Genomic DNA, 14,414 nt, shown 5'->3' with positions numbered 1-14,414 from the left:
ATTTAGTGGGCATTATTAGTGGTAGATAGGCAGTTGGACTAGATTATTGTAGAGGTCTTTACCAACCTTAGTGATTCTGTGATTCTAATATGCAAGACAATCACTTGAAGGGATAATTAAACTGTGTTAGTAAATGCTTGTTCTATTACTCACTATATTTACAGAAGACAATATAAGACAATTAACCAGGCAAAGTACAAGTACATTGTGCTGTCAAGGGCTGTACTGTGCACTGTTCCCTGTTTCAAAAGGCTTTGCCAGACATTAGGACCTGGACCAACTGTTTGGGCAGCAACCCAAGTGAAGCCGAGAGGAGCCTTGTCAGTGACAGGGGTTGCTCTTTGCTCCCTAGTGCTTGCAGAAACATTCTCAGCTTTGTGCCAGCCTGGGTCTCCTGGAGCGTGCTACCAGAAAACAGGGAGCAAAGGCCTGGAGGCTTCCCTGAAATACATCTTTCTGCATCTGCAGGGGAAAAAAAATGCGGCCCTAGTACAGAGGATATCTTGTTATAAAATTATTTTTCACTTTTCCTTTGGCTAGCAGTAGCATTTAGGGAAAGCTGTTTTTTTTTTCCCTGCAATCCATGAGGTGTTCATTATTGCAAACAGTGGGAACTCAGTCTCCAAAAATATATTTGGATCTTAAGAAGAATAACATAAGAACTTTAAAAGCTTGGACATCCATTTTTAGAGAAAAATATTAGTAGGTTTAACTGTACTTCTTATGTGAGGTTTATAAGTCTCATACATTTTTTTATATGGTTAACATCAGTCAAGCATAGCTGATATCCTAGTAAGGCAGTTTCTTGTTATTTTTATTCAAAACACCCTCCTGAAGGTAAGTTAAATGCTCCATAGTCCCACATCTAAAATTAAATTTTAGAAAAAGGTCTTTTAAAAATGGTCTATTGTGTTAAATCATATCTGCTAAATGTTATTCCTGGCATGCTGCATCACCACAAGTAACAGAATTAATTTTTCTTTTACAGAAATTAGTAATTAAATAAACGTAATATAAATACTTGCGACTAACTTCTCCCTGCAGTAGCAGAATTTGGACAGGGCTAAAAAGTCTGGGAAAAGTTGTTATCATAAAGGAGTTTTGTTTTCAATTGCACCGAAGCTTAGCTTGAGCCAGTTCACCCTCCTTAGGAAAACCCAAAATGCTGGAATGATGGTGGTGTTTCTTGTGCAAGGAATACATTACAACATCATACTAGACAGGAAATGGGAGAACAGCTTTCTTATGGCAAAGGAAAGTAGACTAGCCCAAATGAACCCAAGCAAGTCAAAAAAGCCCTGTCCTGCTCTCAGACCCAGACTTGCACCAAGATTAGCCTCAAGATTCTTGGAAATGAGGCTGAGCCAGCAGCCTCTGCACTAATAGGCAACTTGTTCACAAAAATACTTTCTGCACATGTACCTAGGGAGAACTGTCCACCACCAACCAAGATCAATTAAAAGATAAGTTTGAATAACCTCTGGACAAAAGGGTACTGGTACGGTGCTTATAGGACCTTGTGGTCCTGTACCTTGCATTCTAAAGATTGCCATTCAGTCATTTCATGCCCCTTAAACTTTCAACGGCCTGTGAACCATATTCTCTCCTTCCTTTATCAAATACTTTGTGGTTACATTTCAGGTCAGATCTAAGAAAAGATATTAATCATTGGTCAAATAAAATTGTCATTGTACTACATCCTTATTCTTTTCCAATAAAGATCAATTGAAACAGTGTAAAAATGTCAACAAAGTCAAATCTTTTAGAAAGAAAGCAAAATGAAAGAACTATAAGTTGTGGTCCATCACACTTTAAAGTAACTTTTAGCTGTGGTTTTGAATTTGGACATATCTAAGCCAATAGGGGTGGTAGTTGTCATTATTTATTGCTTAAATGTGAATCTTTTTTTTTTGTCTAGTGTGCCTTATGGAAGGAAAAGAGACATCTGTGCTAAAGTAACCAATATTTCTGGGTGAGGATGAAACCATCTGGGTTAAAGTAACCAGCCTATGTATCACTAATGCTATGCCAAAGTGTAACTACATGAGAAAAAAATAAATACATGTATATTTTTAAACTGTCATCTCAAAGGACTGTATTTTAAAATTCGCATTCTAATTTTTGGTACTACATTATCTTCATTCACAAATACGTCATTGTACCAAAATTATATAAAGTAATGCGAGGCTGGTGTGTTCTTATTACACAAATGCTAAAGTTCTGGACATGTAAAAAACAACAAGAGTGGCTATTACAATTAGAGTGCTGAAACCACTTACACTTGACTTCCTACTGAAGGTTAATAGCATTTGTTCACTGAAATTTAATAAATTCAGTATTTCTGAATAAGTTCTGTTGGAAGAGTTGCCTTTCAGTTGTTGTTACCTAATTGCAAGTATCTGGTTCCCATCTCCTTAGATTTAAGTGTGTAATTGTCTTTGTCTCATTGGGTTACCTATTTGCCATCTACTCCAGCAGTAATTCCCTAATCCCACTGCCAATGCTTCATCTCATTCTCCAATAATCAACATGTACATGACTGTACTTCAAGATCTACCAGAAAGTCAGCAACCCTTTCTGTAGCATATCCCTTCCAACAGACTTTCTTCAACAGTGTCTAGGGTGGCTTATATTCAGGTTGAGGAACACTGGAGGAGAAAAGCTCTTGGGACATTTAACCACATTTCCCAGCCCAGACTGAGTCTTCTTGTAGCACTGTCATCCACAAAATGCACGTTAGTTTGCCTCCAAGAAGTATTTTCTTCTGTCTCAAAGGCCTTTAAGTCTCATGGATTAGTGTCTGTCCCATGATTTTGTTAAAATAGCAGCTGCTATCCAGTAATTCCTACTTCTGTGACCATATTTTTCCCCTCTCATTTCATTATTTTATGACATAGTTTGCAGAGTAGGGAATTAGCCATTCTTTCATGAAAACAAGTGCCAGCAATCTACCCCATAGCTGCTTTGCAAATGAAGAGTAACAGCAAAGAAATGCTCTGAAGGGGTCTAAACAAGGATGACACGTTGCCTTGTCTGTGCTATGAGAAGTCTCTAGCATACCATAGAAACTGAATGGCATGGAACTACTTGCATACTTTAAAAGGCCTGACTGAGGACCTGAGAATCTTTCCTCAGCTCCAAAGATAGTCTGTGATAGTGGCAGGGGATCTAATTAGCTGCCATATAATTCTAAGCTAGTGAGCAATTTTTCTGCCTTTTGATGACCCAAGATATACCTTGAGTTCTTTCTTCTCCTGAAACCAAAATATTTTTGTACAAGTATGCACCTCGGTGAATTTCTGCTTGCTGCAACTGAGTCCCTCATCTAAGACAAAGCCAGAATTTAGATCTGATAATTATTACAACTTAGTGCTGCAAGATTTTTAGAAGGAATAGGCAAGGCAAGAGGAGTAGTGTATTCCCTGTTCATAAAGAATAGGATGGATTATGAAGAGCTGCCCCTAAGAAACAGCCATAAACAGGTTGAGAGCTCATGGATTAAAATTAGGGACCAGACCAATAAAGGATGTTTGGTGACTGGGGTCTACTACAGGCCATCTGATCAAGGGGTGACTGTTGATAAGGCCTTGCTTCAGCCACAAGAGGCATCATGCTTGCAGGCTCTCATCCTGATGTGCAATTTCAGCCACCTGGATACCTGCTGTTAAAGCAACATGGCAGGCTGAAAGTCATTCAGGAGATTCCTAGAGTCTATTGATGACAACTTCATGATCCAGGAATTGTACAGACCAACAAGAAGTGAAGCATTCCTGGACCTGGTGTTCATCAACACAAAGATCATTTAGAGGTTAAGACTTGGAGGCAGCCTGGCTATGGCAACCATATTATGGTTGACTTTGTGATCTCAAGGATTATGGACCTGAAAAAGATCAGAGTCAGAAATCTGACCTTTGAGACAGTGAACCTCCAACTGCTTTAGGAATTATTGCTTGAGATCCCCTGGGAAACTGTCCTTAGGGACCACAGGAACAGAACACAGCTGGCAGCACTTCAAGGTTGTGGATGCCCACTCCTGGAGGCATTCAAGGTCAGGCTGGAAGGGGTCCCAGGCAATCTGATCTAAAACCTGATTCAGTGGGTGGCAACCCTACCGGCAGCAGGAAGGCTGGAACTAGGTGATCTTTAAGGTCCCTTCCAACCTAAGTCATTCTATGACTTTATAATTTACTACTCAAAATTCTTCAAGAAGCAAAGAGCTTTTCCATCATATTTCTTGAGGCAAAAAAAAAAAAATAACATGAAATGGTATTTATTAAAATGGCTTAGATCCAGAACTAGGTGCAAAATAAATATTCATATCATCATTATTGCTTGGTTTTGACTGCTGTTCTCAGGAGGCCATAACAGCCTAACTGTGAGGAACCTGGCACAGGCCTTTCATTGACAGAACTGTATGTTTGTTCTGTTTTATATTGTCAGTGATGTATAATCACTGCTGTTGCTTGATTTGTACTGCCTATGGCACCAGGGAAAATTAAAATTAGCATAAATTATAACATTTAACCTTTCAGTACTAGCACAAAATGATATATAGGCAAATGACAGGGTAAAAGAATCATTTCCACACTGTACCTTCTGATAAACAAAAATGGATGCAACTGAAATGAAAGAGCTTGTGACAGCGTTAATTAACATTACAGCATCTTAATAGACACTTCTCAATTTAAAATTTTAAAAATTAAAAATAAGGTTAATAATCAGGTAAAATCCAACTGAGGAAAGTGTTATCTGTCTGTCTTCTGCCACATGGAGCTATTGCCAGGAATCCTCTGTCTGTGTGGTGTTACCCTCCCTTTAGCTACATATCAGGAGGCAGCAGCTTCAAAGGGATGTAGAAATAATTTTCTTCTGTCTGAAAAGGACAGAAGAAAGACTGTCCTTTTCTGATGCTCTTTGGTCCTCATATTTAAAGCAAATGTTGGGCCAGAGTTGGCCTTAATTAAAAATAAATGTGTTTCACTGATGCTTCCTGAGCCATGCTGCAAAGTTTGGCTAACATGGTTGCACTCTGTTGTCAGGAAAACACCTAGCATTTGAATGAACACTGTTACTGTTTATATAGTTCACATTATTGTTCTCTTTTCTTTTTAAATTCAACCTCTACCACTGAAAAAAAAACATTTTCTTCTACCAATTGTTACTCTTAAATAAAGAAGAGGAAGAATAATGCAATTTAGCCCCCTCAGTTTTTAACGAGTGATTGAAAGATGAATATAAATAAATAAAAATGTGTCTAGATCTCCACACAGTTTTATTCTTTTCGTGAATGTATACAGCAGTGAAAATATAAGGCAAGCTATCTAATCCCATTTACTTCTGGAACCTATAAAGGATAGCTATAAACCTAGAGAGAGACAGACAGATATATGGATACACAGACAGGATAACATTTTCAAGGTTTCTGGTGAGAGAATCCTTGCAACAGATGTATTTTTTAATTTAGGATTTTCACTACAAGCTTAGATCATTCATAATTATACCCTCAGACAAGGAGGGGGTATAAATAAACTTTAATGGAAAGGAAACAGTCTGTAGAATAAGTATTTTCTTTGAATCTTAACAACCCTTTGAATTTATTAAAAAAAAAAAAAAAAAAAAGGCTTTCCATGAGGAATTGGTGAAAAGCATTCAAAACACAGCAATCTTTCCTACTCTTTTCCTGTGTCTGAGCAGATGGCTGCTGGTCAGCAAAGGCTGAATTTGAAAAATATTAATTTGTCAGGCTGATTTTGGCCCTCGAAAATAAAACAAGCAACCAGAGCAGAAATTGCAAGAGCAGAAAAGAGGCAGAAAATCAGACTGCTCTCTGAGATCTGGTGCTCCTGCTGAAGAGCTGAAAAATTACACAGAAACTAAAAAAAAAAAAAAAAAAAAAGGGAGCACAAGAAAAATAGCTCAAAGACTGCAATCATAAGACCTTACTGTTCCAGACTCTGGTCATATACAGGCACTGTGACTTCCTTTGAGTTGTAAGGATAACAGCTTTAAGCCTCAACAGAGGGAAAAGGGGTGCCTGGATTCAGGCCCTTTTTGCTTAGGGCTCTGATAATCCAGAGACAAAAGTCGATAGTGAATTCCAGAGCAGCAGCTGTGATGTATCCATCTGGGGACCAGAAAACATCTGAATGAATGAGAGAAATGATCTAACAATCAATAACTTTTTTCAAGGCATCACAAGAAGCCTTTGAACAATATCACAAGGAGAAGGGGGAGAAAAAAGAAAAAAGAAAAAAAAGGAGAAAAGCTGTTCTAATGGAGGGGAAAATGAACCCATAAACAAGACCAAATTGACATACTGTATTGCACTATGTTCACGAAAGTAAAAAGAACAGTCTGAGAACTGAGAGTTTCAGTCCAGAAAAAAAAAAAAACCATAATTTAAACTGTTCTTAGCCAGCTTGCCAGTGGAGAAATTCCACCAATTGTGGAGAAGAAGAAGGGTTAGTTCAATTAATAGAAGTTATTAGATCTTCCAAATTTGAGCCTCACAGTTCATTAGACCAAAAATTCATTCTATCATGCAGGAGACTGCACCCTGATCGAGGAGAAAGGTAAGATGAAAGATCACCTGTCTATCTGACGGGAAGACAGGAAAGAGGTAAGAGAGAAAATGCCAGTAATAAACCCTAGGTCCTGATGATTTTTCCCTGTAGTCTTTACCAGGAAAGCAGTTTCTAGATTAACCTGGTGAGGTTTTATGAACAACACCTCCAAATGCAGTGCGTGGAAAGCAGGCACTGGTGAGCTCAGAGACCCATTCTTGTCATCTGAGACCTTTGCTCATACAGAAGGTGTGAGTTGAAAAAGCAGACAAAGAGGAAAAAAAAAAAAAAAAAAAAAAAAAAAAAAAAAAAAAAGAAGCTATTCGAGACCAAAGAAGGCTCAACAGCATAGCAGGCAGTGATAGGAACAAAAATCAGCTCAAGGTTGAACAGAGTTCTTTTATAACTTACAAATGGCTGAAATGATTTGTAGGACTTAAGAATTTGCTGGTCCTGGTTAGAGTCCAGAAAGTCAGGAAACAATAAGGGAAAATAGTTTTTAGATGTACTCCTGGATAAAATAGTTTCCAGGGAGCTTTTTATATGTTGCCTAGAGAAAATCCAGCACAGAGGAGCATTGCAATTGCTAAGTACGTATCTCACTGCTAAGGTGAAATGTATTAAACGAAGATGTTCCAGTGGAGTAAATAGGACCTGTAGCACTTCTATTCAGTGTCACCACCTCACTGCTTCATGAGAACATCACAAAATAGCTACCAAGCCTTCCAATTGGCAAGATTACTGCTAAAGGAGCCATGGTGTCATGGAGCAAAAACCAGCAGGAATTAAAAAACCTCAACACAAAATTATTCAGTTAATCTCAAGAATTCTTGCTATGTCTACAAATTGTATGGTAGAACTAGTAATAAATTATCTTGGATGTTTATACAGCATTATATATATACACACACAGACACACATATATATGTATAAATATATATATATTAAGTGCCATGCTTCTGTAAGGAGGAATGCATTCCATGATTATTTTTATGTCATGTAGCTCTAATATATTTCATTTAAAAGCAGAACATACATAATGTCTGGTCTTAGTATGACACAAAAATCTCAAAAGCAAGTGAAATTGTAAGTTCTGCCAGATTTTCCAGACAATGTGAGGAATGGCTTCCTCATTTTGTTCATCTGGAGTCCAGGGAGCCCTACTCTTCCTTCACTGGGAAAGTGTATATCCCCAGGGCACTCCAGATTTGCTGCAGCCCTCAGTCTCCAACACACTGGCCAGAATTCATTGTATCCAGTGAAGCGATAATTACATTATGGTGTATAATGACTTCTTTATTATTTTGCAGAAGTGTAAAAAATAGGAACAAGGACTCAGAGAAGTGAGAAAGTCAGCTCGCAGCAGGTGGGTGCTGGCAGAAGGGACAGGCTGATGTGCCAAGCCCTGGGCAAACATGGGTCCATGGGGTGATGGCATGCTGGTAGCTCGGCTTCTGCATGGGGTAATGGGAGTTACAGCCCAAAGACCAGAAGTGTTCTGCCTACTAAGCACACAGGAAAACACTTCCTTGAAACACAGGTGAAAATAACAGTCCTCATATTTTATGTCAATTGGTAATTTCAAAGATAAGCAACGGCTCTGTGTGTATTTTTATGAGGGTAGGAAGCAGAGAATGAAACATTTCAGAGCACCAGAAGGTGAGTACTACTGCAAGATGCAAAAGTGCTGCTGTACGGTTTAAACACAACTACAGCAAAGTTTGGTCTCTGTGCTGTGAAGTACGTACCTCTAATTATTTCACGGCATTTCTCATACAAACACAACCCCAGAATACTTTATCGCAATAATTTAAAAAGGCAGGGAGTACAAAACATCATCAAGTCAACAAAGCTTAAATAGATATCCTCATGAATCACCTGAACTTGAAACCTCACAAGATCTCCCTGCTATAAAATGAGAACTCAAAATTATGATACTCATTTTAAAGGTAGGCAATTAAGAAATGCTGAATTTTATTACATGGGATTCTGCGACCTTTGTAGAGTGGATCCAATATTGGATTTACAAATTATGTCTCACAACTAAAGATATAATTCACATGTTTAAGGCTCCTTAGATGTTTAATCAATAACACTCTGAGTAAATGTGTTTTTAGAATCTATGAGCCATTAACTCTCAAAAGCTGTAAGTTTGTAGCAGGAATGTTTCTGTCCTCATGTGGAAGCTCATCAATGCCTATTGACATCTCTCTGTTTAATTGCAATTTAAAACATGGTGTATTTCATTAGATCTCAAAATGGATTACAATGCTTCATTAATTTCGTAGTTATGTATGGGAAAGACCTAGTAGTGACTCTATGGGTCATATATGGGCCTCAGTTTGTGAAGGGAGCTCCTACTGACATCAGTGTGAGACCTGCACATGGACTGAAGGCATGACATGGCCCATTATTCTCAATTTTCCATAGCACCGTCTCTGAGAGAACACATCACAATAGAAACTACTTATCTGGGATGCACCAATAAGTGCATTCCAGGTTTATTTCAAGACTGCAGAAATTCAAACGTTCTCTGTACTCACACAGTGACAATTTTCCTAAATGTCATTGTCTCCTTTTTCATTCTTTTCACATATACTGTATACAATCAACCTCTCCAAAAAGAGCTGATGAAAAGATATGTCATTTGTATTACCAGAAGATGAAATCAACAAAAGATCTTAGCTAACTTCAACTGGGAGTTCTGTCATTGCTTCCAGATACAGGCAAATTATATGACAGATATTTACTGGTATTCTATTTCCCAATGCAGAAAGAAAAAAAAAAAAAAAAAGAAAAAGAAAAAGAAAGGAAAAAAAAAATCTTAAAAGTCACAGTTAAACTTCAGCCAAAGATAGACTACTAAATAGTGAAATTTTTAGGGTGCAAATGTTAAAGGAGAAGTAGAGCACACAAGGGTATGGAAAGAAGCAGAGTACAACTAGGAACAACAGCATAAGATGTAGTAAGCAAAAATACAGACAGAGCATCTAGAGGAAAAACATAATACTGTGACCTTGAATGGTAAAAGTAAGGAATAATAGTTGTGATTCTGTCCTCTGTACTGTACATGTGGAGCAACTTCAGAAGCAACTGATGCTCAGTCCTCTTTGCATTATGTTATTCATCCAGAAACAACTCCAAGTGCTTCAGGCTCATCTAGACCTTAAAGACACAGGGCTACGTAAATGTTCCTCCCTGAGCTGTACTGCATGAAAGAAGTGAAGAGGTGATAATAATGTTCAGTGCTGTACTCTTCTACTCTTCCTTGACCCCACTGACCACTTCTGGTGCAAGGGAAAAAAAAAAAAACAAAACAACAACACACTGATATTAAAAGCAGACTCCACAGAATCTTAATCTTAATGATTTGAGCCTCTCCCTCAGAGCTCTCCACATCTCATGCTCTGGCATCATGGCTCTTAGTTCCCTGCAGCACTGCCCAACGCAGCTGCTTCTTTGCCTAGTCCCAGGACCACTCCCAAGCTCATTTTTTCCATGGAAGTCCAAAGACTCTTAAAATGCACAAATCAAGGTACTTGGCATGACAAGTGCTGATCCTGTGCTTGTTTGATTGCACTGTGGGAAAAACCAAGAGTGGAATAAAGACATACAAAACTGAGGAGCCATAAAAGTGTCTTTAGAAGCATCTGGGAAAATCAGTAAAATTGTTCGTATTTTAGTCAGCACATTCATCAATATCAAAGACATCTTTTTGTCCTTCCTACTCTCTTCAGAAAAGCATTTACACTAAGCCCTTCTGGTAGACACTCTTCAGGAAGGAAAAGGTGCTCCTCTAATCTCAGTATGGATCTGAGAATAGGTATGCAAATCCCTGCATCAGTTCTACACAACACAGTGAGTCCTCTTGGACATCACTGCCTACACCACTCTAAGCCTCATTTTCTCTGATTACAGCAAATTATTATACTGATATTCATCACCCTGAAGGCTAATGAGACCTGAAAGTAAAGCTGAAATGACTGACTCCCAAAAAACTTTTGAAAGTCCCACTGTAGTTTTCTCTTAAGCTTGAAGATCCCATCAGGAATTGGAAAAGACCTTGCTTCAGTAAAACGTACATGTTAAGAACTACATGGAAAGAAAGTAAAACAGACCACAACAGTTCCAAGCTATTGCCCATCCATCCAATTTGTGTCTTTCAAGCTCTATACAGAGCTTAAACTTCACTGTTTATAGATCACATTGTGCATGCTAGTCATGTTGTTTGGATCAAAGAAATTGCCTAGCCCTATTTTTGGCTCAGCAAGTTTCTGTAAAGGTTTTTACGAATACACTTAGTAGACTAGGTGTTCTTGTGCTGAAATATCGTTCCCATATCTTGAATATTACAAGAAAAAAAAAAAAAGAAACCAAAAAAAAAAAACTACTAGAAATAAACAACCAACACCAGAAACAGATATCTTCAAATAGCATTCTGACTCATGCAAGAATTTTCTTCAGTAACCAACTTCACTGCCATCATTAACTCCATCTGTAAAACAGAGGTTTTGAAGATAGGCTCAAGAAGAACATATCAAAGGTTGAAAAAGTTGCTTCACCTATTTAAATCCATATAGTCTCATGCAATCCACTTTTACAGAGCACATGCTGAGTACTGAATATGAACCAACAGATACAAAGTGATGAGTAAGACAGGAAATGCAGAGAAACCTGATATTGGAATAAAGGGAGAACCGACGCTATCAATTTACTCTCCTTGTGTAGCAAGAGTGAGGACAATGCTGAACATTAAATGCTTAAATACACTTCCTTATTAAGGATTGGACTTCGAAACCAACAAATCTCCACTGAAACCTCAGCCCTGTTTCTCATGTTGCAAAGGAGGCAGGGATTACTGAAAGATGATTCTCGTTAGTTCCAAGGGCCCCCTCTCACCCTCACCTTCTTCCAAGCCCCCATCGTCCCTGCTTGTTCTCTGTGCTGGAGCCTGGGAACGGTGCTCCCTTCTCAGCACACATTGCTGGCAGAGCTGTCTGGGAGGAGCACGCTGCTGAGCTGTAGGACTAGCAGATGAGTGGAGCCTCTGAAGAAGACCTCAGTTCTCTTTCTGCTCAGGTTAGTGGCAAATTTCTCTAAAACTGATAGCTGGCAGCAAGAATGCCCTGTATCTTTCAGTTGTTTTAGCATGGCACACTGGCTGTCTTTCAACTGCTGTACTGATGGTTGTAAGGTAAAAGTCCTTTCTTTTCTGGAGCGCCTTTATTTAAAGTGCAGATACTGCCTTTATATTAAACCAACATCATTTCAGTGCACACAATACACCTGGGAGCACCAGAGTCCAACTCTAATTTAAGGCAGAGGTGATCTTTATAGATAGCCCAGTAAAATGGACTAGTAGGCAGAAAAGGGCCACAAGAGAGTGCGCCAAGTCTGCAGTAAATCTGTTGGTTCACACAAGCCCAAGCTTCCTCCTCCCCTAATAAAGGGACCAATCCAGGAAACTCCAGCAAAGAAGGGTCCTGATTCGGGAGATGTTCTGCATACTTGGTGAGAACTGGGGAAGTACGTGGGAAAAAGAAACCGTTGGTCAAATCTTCACTTTTACACTAATACTAGCATTTCATATGATGTAGCTATGCCACGAGATAGCATAATCGTAGAGAAACAAACTGTCAGGTCAATTTCAATTTGTTTCTTCACAGCCCATGCAAACATACATGAGCACAAATTGCATAGTGGATAGAATCAGAAAAGCAGAACCTTTCAGATGATAAAAAGCTTACACAGACTAAGTTTGGGAGGTAACATTTGCATTTTGTCTTGTATTTTTTTAATTACGTGGAATTATTTGGAGTTTCTTTTTCAGGAAGAAAGTTCCTTCTGATTTTTTCCTTTAATGCTGTTTTCAAAAGACAGTCAATAAATACCCTTTATTGGTTGTGAAACAATAGGGTAATTAGTACTTCTGATACACACAATTAACATGAAAGGACAATCTGTGAAATGTACAAAGTAAATGCATCATGAGTGAGCATTGTCATCAGTAGTCTGGCTTTTCAATAAGGAAAAAATTGTTTGGGGAAGTTGGTCAAACAGCTATTGCTATTGCATACACACACTGCTGATTTTTAGTGTTTTTTATAAAGATCAGTAATGATATTCTATTAGAGTGATGAGACCAGAATTAATTTAAATAACTTTGTGCCTGATTCATGAAAAACAACAAAAAAATAAAAAGCCTCCACAGTCAGGGGCCATTATTTCTGTAATTTTTCTATGGAAAAGTCATGGTCTGCATTCAACTTCCAGTTCAAAAAGAAAAGTTTCCAATTTATACAGATGGGGTTTTATCGCTGCAATCAGTTCCAGAGGAATGACTTAACTACTAAAAGGAAAACCTCCTCCATTGTCTAGCTTAGAAATACACCGACCCCTCACCAAAATCCAAACAGACTTGCCTTCCAGAAGTTATTTAACTATCCCCCGCTGCAACTGCGGGCAGAAAGAAGAGTAAAATGGACACACAAAAGAAAACTTTCTCATTGGGCGTATTAAATGGCCCTTTGTTTTTCAGACATCAGCATCGTTTCCATTCTTGATTAAACACAAATGCTAAAAAGCTTTTGAAAACATGAATCTAACTAAAGGTAGGAATGGATATAAGACCCAGATATGCCCTGTGCTCCTGTAATGTTCAAAAGTGATTTCTGCTCAACAGCCCATATTTACATGCTTCCTCGCAGTGGATTTCTAAGCAAACTCTACCCATGCTGTAAATAATGCTTTCATTCTACTCTTTTGCTCACGCGTATTTTAATCCTGTCATGCAAAAATGCTGTGCACCTTGGTAAGATATCCCAGGCAGCTGAGACAAATTGCGTGCTTAGCACAACTTTATGAAAGAGCATCGGTTAGAGGAGGTACACGAGACTGTGCCCTCACAAAATCAGATGAGTATTGCCAGCTGCTTAGGCTATTTCTGAGAAGTCCAGATCATATATTTCAAATCAGGCAAAATATTTACTGTATTATTTTTACATTTTCAATTAATGATTTTTATTAATGTGTATCCTTGTTCAGCACAGAATCAACTCAAAGCACCTACCACAGGGACGGTACCCACGTATCTGATGGAGCATGGTTTGTTCTCTGTGCTCAAAAGGAATATTTTTAACTGATAGAAGAAAAATGACAGGAAAAAAAAAATCTCTTCTCAATTTGTTTGTCGTGTGCTTTTGACAGCACATTCTGTGTGGCCAGCATTAACATTTCCTTTGCTGTTTCCCTTCCTTGGCACATATATATTTCACAGTTCCACAGTCTTTTAAAGTTAGAGGTTATTTAACAAAATAAATAAATATATAAATAAATAAAAACCACGAAACCTGACCAAAAGATGCAGCACTGGGACACCTCACTGAATTTCTTTTAAGCCCCCCATAAAAGCAAGTGCACCGCAGATTGGCAGGATTGACAAACTTTTAGTGGATTAAGTAACAATCTATAAACCATTCTTTTCCACCTTTTTTGAGCTAATTTCTTTCCACTCCACAAATTAAACTCCCAAGGGGAAGGTGTTTCTCTCAGAGAAGGCTCCAGGTGTAAACTGCTGCCTGAAAACACAGCCTCCTCCCTATCTTACTATTCCATAGCTCAGGAAAGTAACTCAGTGATCCGAGCTGGCAGGGAGGCTACAGCTCAAAAAATCCTTCACATACCTTTCTTTTTCTTAAATGGATTTTCATTTCTTATTGTTTTGGGGGTTTTTTTGTTGTTTTTTTGTTTTGTTTTTTGCCAGAAAATAAATTGCTCCCTAAATGCTGCACTCAAACTAGACAAATGAAAAAGAAAATATCCTTATTAGAATATGGGTAGCAGGATCAGGCT

The sequence above is a fragment of the Excalfactoria chinensis genome, chromosome 9 (assembly GCF_039878825.1).
Source record: "Excalfactoria chinensis isolate bCotChi1 chromosome 9, bCotChi1.hap2, whole genome shotgun sequence".
Lineage (NCBI taxonomy): Eukaryota > Metazoa > Chordata > Aves > Galliformes > Phasianidae > Excalfactoria > Excalfactoria chinensis.
The sequence above is the reverse complement of the archived record's forward strand: the minus strand, read 5'-3'. Positions refer to the sequence as shown.